The sequence below is a fragment of the Musca autumnalis genome, unplaced genomic scaffold (genome assembly GCF_047663935.1).
Source record: "Musca autumnalis isolate F117 unplaced genomic scaffold, ASM4766393v1 scaffold_3, whole genome shotgun sequence".
NCBI classification, from domain to species: domain Eukaryota; kingdom Metazoa; phylum Arthropoda; class Insecta; order Diptera; family Muscidae; genus Musca; species Musca autumnalis.
This window is the reverse complement of record NW_027411866.1, coordinates 154866952-154876172: the sequence shown is the minus strand read 5'-3', so window position 1 is coordinate 154876172 and position 9221 is coordinate 154866952.

The window sequence follows — 9221 nt, the reverse complement described above, 5'->3', positions numbered from 1 at the left end:
TACTATTGCAACCTTTTGGATCAATTAAATGTACAAATTCGAGAAAAACGTCCTGGCTTACAACACAAAAAAATAATTTTTCATGAAGACAACGCACCAGCGCACAAGAGTGTTTTAACAATGGCTAAAATCCTTATTCTCCTGAGTTAGCTCTCAGTGACTTTTACTTGTTCCCAAATCTAAAAAAATTCCTTGCTGGCAAGCGTTTTACCTCAAATGAAGATGCAATTACAGTTGTAAACCACTATTTTGAAGACCTTGAGGAAAACTAATTTAATCAAGGGATAGAATTGCTAGAAAAGTGTTGGACTAAGTGTATTGAAGTTTCAGGAGATTATATTGAAAAATTAAAAAAAAAATTTGTAAAACTAACTATTCTCTTTCATTGATAGGCTAAGAAGTTTCCGAACCGCCCTCATATAACTTAGTTTTTGGAATTTTTAATGGTTCTTTTTGCTATGCGATAATACGAAACCTGACGTATTAAATTGTGCTTAGAAGTAAATGTATTTGTGTTCCTGTTCTGTATAATAACCTGATTTTTTTGAACATTGTTACGTGTATTTTTTTTAATAAGTTCTTTTTTAATATGATATAACTAAAAAGTTCCACGGTGTTCCGCTGTTGTTATGGTACCCAAATATAGAGGAGCTCTCGAACTATCAATTTTTCAATACAGAAATTGCGACCAAGTGCGACGCCGGAAAAAAAGCCCTTAATGACGTTACCACCCGACCTTACGTGTTTTGAGGATTTTACTTACAATAATCAACCGATCTAGCTAAACATTTAAATATAACGTTTTATACGAGTAAACTATCTCCTTACTAGAAATTGTATATATAGGTCGACGTTTTGATGTAGCCCCCATATAAGGGTTCCGCTCGATTTCAGGTATTTTAGGGTTTTTAAATACATTTTCGGAACGAAGTTGCTACAATTTGCATTTAGGGTTCCTAGTGGTCAAAAAATGTGCACACACAATATTGTGGGCATAGGTCCACTTTATGATATAACTCTCATATAACGGTACCCCTGATTTTTGGTATTTTGGAGTTCAAAGATACATTTTCCGTCCGAATTATATATTGATATCGTCTGACCCGTTTATTTGTAGTTTAAGGAAAAACTCAAAAACAAAACAAGTAAGAAAAGTCTATAGTCGGGCGGAGCCGACCATGGGATACCCTATACCACTATCCCTGGACAATCGCTCTCCACGGAACTTCTTTTCAATGATTGTGAAAATTTAATTATCAAATATCAGAGATGTAATGTATAATACTTATGGCCAAAACCAAAAAGTTATCTAGCATGGCAAAGACATTTTTGTAGCAGAAAAGGAAAATTTAGTTCACACAAACTAAAATGTAATGAAACCCACTTATGTAGTACTACTACTTCCGTTGTTTAACCGCTACGTTATTGAAATTTTTACCAATTTCACACAAAAGTTTCAGTCCATTTAACCCGCTAAGTATTATCTGATCTTCACGTTGGTTTGTACGCTTCTTCTTCATCATAAACTCAAACTTTGTTTAAAATTTTGCGGGTTATTATTTTGACCTACAGAGCCGCTACAAAATTGGTTAAAATTTTGTTTTTGGTCCATTTCATCCCCTGAACATTTCACGATCATCACCAAAAACTAATCATTTCTATTCTGGCCCGAACTCAACCTCCTTAGAAAATTTGTTATTGAAGTTCAAATTGCCTTAAGCTTGTTTACAATTTTTAATGGACGGACACACACCGCTAAATCGAGAGCGATTGTCCAGGGATAGTGGTATAGGGTATCCCATGGTCGGCTCCGTCCGACTATAGACATTTCTTACTTGTTTTTTTTTCTCAAAAACGGTAAGACCTATAAGAAATCGACTAAAGAAAAATTTTGGGGGCTTACAAATTATCTACAAGAATGATCTTTACGATTTTTCAAAAGGAGTCACTATTCCTGCGATATCGTTATATAAGTGTCAAATTACACATATCAGTGAACTAAGCCGCGTAACAACATCATGATGCGCACCGGTTGAAATACACTGTGCAACATTTTTAAGGTGATCTTATGCAAACAAACGACTAGAAACCCTAGTTGGGTTTTGTTGTGTCAGATCCAGCACGGATTTTATGGCCCCATCTAAACATGGTTAAATATTGAGTTTTTAAAGAAATTCGGGGCTATATCTCTGAAACCAATGCGAATCTTCTTCTAACATCTGAAGCAAATTTGTAGACAAGGACAAGAATAAAACATCTGGAGACATAATCAGCTCGAAAAACTACATTTATTGCCTCAAATTTCAAAATATATGCAAAAATTTCACAATTTTTATACATTTCTCACCGTATCTCCAAAACCGTTAATTTTTTCTTAATATTTTCTTTTGGAAAAGTATTCCCTGGAATGTAATACACAACTCTTCAGAATATATCATTGTTGTAAAATGCCTCTATGCCATTGGTTTCAGTACATTTTTCAACGACGATTTAATAAAAATGTCAATAGAGTAGTGACATCCGAAATGCGAGAATAAACGGTTGGTGTGACCTGTGTTTGAAATACGTTTTGTAAAAGATATGGTTCAAAATACCGCTGAAACAACATGTTGAGAACTTTGTTTGGAAGATTTTTGCACAAGGTTACTTGGTTGAACTCCCAATAGTTTAGCCGATACTGACCAGAATTTCAGCAATTATGTAAAATTTTCTCTATTTTATAGATTTTGATGCCCTAGATGAAGTGTTTCTTATATAGTTTTTTCAAAAGGTAAGTTCTACTAGTTTAGGGCTACAATATTGCTAAAGACAGCAAGGCCAAATTCCTATTCGTTTCTGAGATAAAGGCCTGATAAATGCAAAAAAGTGTAGTTTTAGCCCGGTTTAGAAGTTGTTTGCATTTTCTGTGTTGCATAGTGTAATCAGCGCAACAATCCCTTACAAACGATACCCACGTTGCGGTAATCGGTTCAGTCAAATAACCGGCAAACCGGACCCGCCGCGCATGGAAATTATACATTTCTGTAATCAGCGCAACTAACCCTTAAACCGCGTCAAAAGGATCCTGACATTTTGAAGCAAAAAAACCATATGGAGGTATAATTAAATTTGTCATTCCGTTTGTAACACATCGAAATATTCGTCGGAGACCCTATAAATTATATATATTATTGATCAGCATAAAATTCTATGTCGATTTAACCATGTCTGTCTATCCGTCTGACTGTTGAAATCAAGATACAGCTCGCAATTTTAAAGATAGAGAGTCAATATTTGGTACAGAAATTTTTATTACTTGCAGGATGGTTGGTATTGAAAATGGGATATATCGGTCCACGTTTTGATATAACCCCCATAGAACGGTACCTCCCGATTTTCGGTATTTTTAAGGTTTTAGCTTCAATATCCTACCAAAATTTGGTACGTGGTCTTCTTCAGGGTATAAAACTTTCCCCCAGAATTTTGTCGGTATCGCTCAACACCTTCATATAGCCCCCATAGAACGGTACCTCCCGATTTTCGGTATTTTGAAGGTTTTAGCTTCATTATAACAACATTCAATGTGATATAAAACTGTTCGCCAGAAATTTGTCTGCTTTCATATTGCCCCATTTCCGACTAAAATTCGTCGGTATAGGTCCACGTTTCGATATAGCTCCCTTAGAACGTTACCTCTAGATTTTCGTAATACTGAAGATTGTGACGTCAATACTCCACCGAAACGGCTGAAATTCGTTATTTAGTCTACCAAGAGTTATAACATATTCAAGAAGAGTATTATCAGTATATACCACGTTTTCATATATCCCCATAGAAGCGTACTTCTTGATTTTCGGTATTTTTTAAGTTTTAGCCACATTCTCTTACCGAAATATAGGAAATTTGGTATTCAGTCCTCTTTGAGTCTGCTAGAAATTTGTCGGTATAGATCGACGTTTTGAAATAGCCCCCACAGAACGGAGCCTCACATTGTTTTACCGAAATAGCTGAAATTTAGTATTAAGTCTTCTTCATAAACGAAAGGAAACTAATTATTCCATTATACTTCAATACAACTTCTGGTGGAGGGTATAACAAGTTCGGCCCGACCGAACTTAACGCCGTTCTTACTTGTTATGTAATTAATAAGGTCACCAAACCATATGAAGATCGGTCAATGCGTTTTTGAGCTATCGTTGGCACCGACTTCAAAAATGTCATTTCGAGAAACACGTGTTTAAATTTTCTATACCACATACAAATCACAATAAATTGTTCCTTTACAATGCCCATAGCTGAATTAATTTTGCTCCGCTCGACTTTTTGCGACATACTCTACACTACCAGTACTTCAAAATAAGTCAATAACATTTAAGCCCTTAAGCGGTATTATGTTTTTCGTGGGCAAGTCCATACTTCCTGAAATAGTTGTCCAAAATACGGTGACTAACTGAAATGACTGGTGGGCCCTATATCTATCGAAAGGAATGACTCCCTAAATAAGATCCACTTTCAAAATGGACTGTGTCGGTCCATTCCTTTAAATACATTCTCTGCAACACTTTTGAGCTTCAAACCAAATATATTTTTTTGTCGGCAAGTTCATACTTCCAAAAATGGCCACAAAATTTGCGTAGCCGGTGGTACATTCGACATTGTCAATGGATGAAAGTTTTAATTCACACAGCCTGAGAGTATATCTCTGTCTGACTGATATTTTTATTTCTTTCTTCAACATTTCCTATGAAAGCTAAAAATAACAAAATAAGAAAAATACAATTTATGTGTTTTTTCCTCAAATTTTCTTTGCATTTTTGCATATAACACGAATATTATACCTCCGACCTTTACGACATAGGCTTAGTTTTATTTCTCACAATCTCTGGATGCTGTTGTAATTATTTTTTATATATTTTGTAAGCCTATTTCACAAAATCTATTTGCAAATACGTAAAATTTTGTCATAAATTTGATTTTTCGATAATCCATTTAGACATTTCGGGATTATTTTTGCATCATCGCCAAGAGTTCGAATTCAGTTAACTGTAATGACATCTAAACCTTCAAATTAAAATGGTCATATATTTTGCGCGCAACGATCAAGGTTAGTTACAACAAGTAAAAAGTCGTTAAGTTCGGCCCGGCCGCACTTTTTATACCCTCCACCATAAAATAGTCTTAATTAAAATGGAATAATTAGGGTCCTTTCACAATTTTAGGTGGAACAACTTTTCGACAATGGATACACTGTGAACACAAGTGTTGGGGCAGAGAAAATTCCTTTTGGAGATGAAAGCCCTTGGTGTGTGTATATTAAAAACACCGAACGACAGATGCGCCGTGAGTCGAACTTCCGCGTTATGGCGTGATGAAGTTTTGGCAAGAGACCCTGTAAGCCATCATGAATTAGCATTATATCTTTGTTTGTTGTTTTTGTAGAGCACTTAAGCAACAGTGAACAAAGATATAACGCTAATTCCTGATGGCCCACAGGGTCTCTAACAAGAATTTCATTTCTTTCATTTCTTCCCCAAGAGGAATTTTCCGTGCCCCAGACTTTCACCTCCATTTTGTTGCACAGTCTTATCTAATCTAATCTAAAAAAATGTGCTCAGCTAGGTGAAAGGTACCACCTACGGGGCTATATCAAAGAGTCAACTTATCTTTAAATTTTTTGGCTGAAAAGTTTTATAGCTGCAGTGAACTTCAAAAATGGACCCATGTTGACGAATTTTAGTGAAGAAATTTCGTGACCCCTGAAAATTCCCGAAAATCGGGAGGTACAGTTATATGGGGGGATATATCAATACATGGTCCTATATTGACGATTATTTTTGAATAGACAACATTGTAGCTAAAATTCTCAAAATACCGATCATTAGAGCCAGTTCGGTTAAAAATGGCAGCTAAAATGCTCAAAATACCGAAAGTCGGGAGGTCCCGTTATATGGGGGATATACCAAAACATGAACCTGAACCTATGTTGACGATGTTTGGTGGAGATGTTTTATGACCACTGAGAACCTTAAATGGCAAATTACAGCTAGTTCGGTTAAAAATTTTAGCTAAAATTCTTAAAATACCGAAAATTGGGAGGTACCGATATATGGGGGCTATACCAAAACATGGACCTATGTTGACGATGTTTCGTGGAGATGTTTCATGACCACTGAGAACCTCAAATGTCAAATTACTTCTAGTTCGTTTAAAAATTGTAACTAAAATGTTTAAAATACCGAAAATCGGGAGGTACGGTTTTAAGGGGGCCATACCAAAACATGGACCTATGTGACGATGTTTGCTGGAGATGTTTCATGACCACTGAGAACCTCAAATGTCGAATTGCGGATAGTTCGGTTACAAATTGTGGCTAAAATTCTCAAAATACCGAAAATCGGGAGATACCGTTATATGGGGGCTATACCAAAACATGGACCTATGTTGACGATGTTTGGTGGAGATATTTCATGACCACTGAGAACCTCAAATGTCAAATTGCGGATAGTTCGGTTACAAATTGTGGCTAAAATTCTCAAAATACCGAAAATCGGGAGATACCGTTATATGGGGGCTATACCAAAACATGGACCTATGTTGACGATGTTTGGTGGAGATATTTCATGACCACTGAGAACCTCAAATGGCAAATTACAGCTAGTTCGGTTAAAAATTGTAGCTAAAATTCTCAAAATACCGAAAATCGGGAGGTACCGATATATGGGAGCTATACCAAAACATGGACCTATCTTGACGATGTTTCGTGGAGATGTTTCATGACCACTGAGAACCTCAAATGTCAAATTGTAGATAGATCGGTTAAAAATTGTGGCTAAAATTCTCAAAATACCGAAAATCGGGAGGTACCGTTATATGGGGGCTATACCAAAGAGTGGACCGATATAGCCCATCTTCGAACTTGACCTGCCTATGGAAAAAGACCCTCGGGTGCAAAATTTCAGCACTCTATCTCAATTATTGCGGACGCTAGAGTGATTACAACAGACGGACAGACGAACGGACGGATAGACGGACATGGCTAGATCGTCTTAGAATTTTATCCTGATCAAGAATATATATACTTTATTTGGTCGCAAATGATTAGTTCGATGTGTTACAAACGGAATGACAAACTTAATATACCCTCTATACTATGGTGGAGGGTATAAAAACAGATATGGAGTGACGATTTTTTTCTTAGTCTATGTACCAAAAATTATTCATGTAGCATCAAAAAGTATTTTTTTTTGTATTTTTTTTTTTTTTTTTTTTTTTTTAAATGGAAAACTCAATTTGCAATTTTTTGCCCATATACCAAAATATCAAAAAAGTGGATAAAAACTGCAAGTCAAAAACGGGAGGCTCGATTTTCACGGTAGGCATATGGTCTAGCGGACATTTTTTGCTCAGTACAATTCCAGTAATCAGAAACGCGAAACGGCCCTAATGATGTTCATAAATACAGTGTTTTAAAAAAAGTATAATAAATATATTTTCTTACTGATACATTCGTTACAGGCGTTTTATAGAGTCCCACTTTAATATTTAACGATATTACACCACGCTTCTTAACATTTAAACGGCACTCATTGAAACGTGCAAAGTCTGGATCATGATGTTGACATTTTAGATTTGTAAATTTGAAATTGCGTGAAGACAGCACTATGGTTATGGTTACACAAATTATGTAAAATTGTAGAAGAATATTTTTTTGCATAGTTAATGAACAAAAGTTAACAATATCACCGTTCGAACGATACTACCAAATTTATTGAAAAATTTGGCTTTAAGTAATTTTTTGTAGTTAAAATAACAATTACCGCTTAACGCACAATTAAAAATTGTCCCACATAGAGGCTTTATATGGGTGGTCTAGGGCATAGTTAGCTTATGGTTAGCTTATGGTCCAGTGCCATTTTTTCAAACTGCTACAAACTGTTTAGTCAAAGTCATTTTATAATCCGTACTCACTTATGAATTTATATTACGTTTAAATATTGATTAATAGTCAAGACCGAATGATTTTCCATAAGTTTTATTCATTTTTTAACAAATCGTGATATTTTTCAAGCATAAAAGGTACATTAAAAATAAATTAACTTTACCACAATTATTTGTTTTTATATTAAAAATTGTAATTTTGTGTAGATTGCATTATAATTAATTTCACTGTTACTAATAATCGTTTTTTGTGGCATAGAGGAAGAAAATAACTTGAAATTAAATGCCGCTATTTTTTCACGATACACGATACTTAGCTAAATGGCGCTGTAAAGAACATTTGTTCTGTGGAACATCACATTTCATAAAAATTTAATTATTATGTTTTTGATGTCGCCTTTCACTTGCTCACTCCATCAGAATTTTGACCTTTCGTTCTCTGTGTACCGCCATGAGGGCAGTATTTATACAGCTGCGAAAAAAATAATAGCACCACCTCACACAAAAATGTTTTGCAGGCATTCTCATTTACATGTGCAAGTTTTGCTGATCGTTTCATGCACATTCATAACCAAACGACTCTTAAGAGTTTAAAAATAACAAAAATCATTGTAATATTCGAAACTTTTTTAAAATATAAACCAATTTTCACTTAAACTCCCAAAGTTTGGCGAACAAATAATAGTACCATTATTAAAAATTCTTTTAAAATAATAGAAATTGGACAAATATCTACACTTTATCACTCAAGAATAGAAAGACATCAATAGAAACAAGTGTATATTGATTTATTCTTCAGTTGATTTCGTTAGTATCACCTGGGTGTATGCTAAGTATCAAACCATGTGGATTCTGTTATTTGTTGCAGGGTTCTTCTTCAAGGACCTCCCAATATGATTTTCTGGTTGTTGGTTTTGATACCGCAATTGCGTTATTGACCTCAGGTCACATTTTTATACCCTACACCACTATGTGGGTACCCTACACCACTATTTGGCTATGTGTGTCCGTCCGTCAGTCCGTCCGTCCGTCTGTCCATCTAAACCTTGTAATCACGCCACAGGCCGCAATTTTGATCGGATCGTCACGAAATTTTTGATGTTGATGGGGGTCCCGGAGGGGAAGAAGCCTATTGATTTTGGTAATGGTCGGATAATATTTAGGGGTCGGAAAGGGCAAAAAACTTAGGTGGATAAAAAGACAACGTTTTTTTCCAAAGCCAATATCTCAGCTTCTATATGGGGTATACCAAAAGCAAAACCTGACAATGAAAGCAGAAAATATCACCTTTCTAATGATGTAAA